The following is a 277-nucleotide window of genomic DNA, read 5'->3' on the forward strand; positions in this document are numbered from 1 at the left end:
ACGGGAATATGACCTGGTCGATCCATGCTATTCATCAGCATCTGAGCGTTGCGCGTGGATACATACCTCCACTTTAATATCTAGGCAGCAAACATTACCTCGCCCCCAAATGCCACATTGACAAGTGACCTTCCAAAGACATGACATCCTCCTCTCTCATCGTATGACCTTTGACCTGTAATAAAGTGTAACAAGGAGATGCAGTGAGGACAGAGGGAGGGCCTTATGCAAATCACGTCTTGGAAATCCCATCCTCTCGGCAAAATTTCTGGTTTAT

Source organism: Penaeus monodon, chromosome 24 (genome assembly GCF_015228065.2).
Source record: "Penaeus monodon isolate SGIC_2016 chromosome 24, NSTDA_Pmon_1, whole genome shotgun sequence".
In the NCBI taxonomy this organism is placed as follows: Eukaryota; Metazoa; Arthropoda; class Malacostraca; order Decapoda; family Penaeidae; genus Penaeus; species Penaeus monodon.